The sequence below is a fragment of the Oratosquilla oratoria genome, chromosome 43 (genome assembly GCF_046742065.1).
Source record: "Oratosquilla oratoria isolate Oo_2021 chromosome 43, ASM4674206v1, whole genome shotgun sequence".
Taxonomy (NCBI): Eukaryota; Metazoa; Arthropoda; class Malacostraca; order Stomatopoda; family Squillidae; genus Oratosquilla; species Oratosquilla oratoria.
In genome coordinates this window covers 26,626,131-26,626,866 of record NC_134819.1, presented here as the reverse complement: position 1 = coordinate 26,626,866, position 736 = coordinate 26,626,131, and positions in this window count along the sequence as shown.

Here is a 736-nt window from a genome sequence, read left to right as displayed (position 1 = left end):
AATAAGCAGTTGACCTATTGTCAATTCTACTTATGTGAAAGAACCGTGTAAAATGGATGGAGTGTGATAGAAGAAGAAAAAGAGAAAGATAGATGAAAGAAAGATATTGAAATCGCTCTAAAGACTGAATAGGTATATCAGTTAGCAGTGATGTACTGGTACGTTATCCAAAAGGCACGCAATCGCCCATATGATAATACGGACATTTAGTCAGACAGAGTAGGTCACCAAGAGATTTATGGTGACAATGAAATGATTGTCATGTGATTCCGTTATCCATGACAAAAAAATAGTGGTACAAGGACCGTATTCTTATACGACAATTCAGAACCCAAAACCACACTCTATGACAGTGAACATCCTTATGTTCAGAGTGGTCGATATTTGCCACGATTTTTTGGGGCTCCTGAATCGTTCAACTTTTAAGAATACAGTCGTAAATTTCGCGTCATTGTAGCTACGATGCAGTTCTGCATTCATGTATGAACAGTTGTAGAGCACCTGGGAGCATCAGCCAACCACGCAAACCAAGAGAAATTAAAGGAATACAGTACTGCATTCCTGCAGAGCATACGAAGTACACCTGCACATGTTCATGCTTCAAAGAAAATTTAATGTTTTAGGGTAGACTTTAATTTTTTTTTTTTTTTTTTTTTAAGAATAGGATTTTACTTGAGGCACACAAGACAACCGTTTCAGATGACATTTTCTCTCCTGCTCCCTTCATACTTTGATT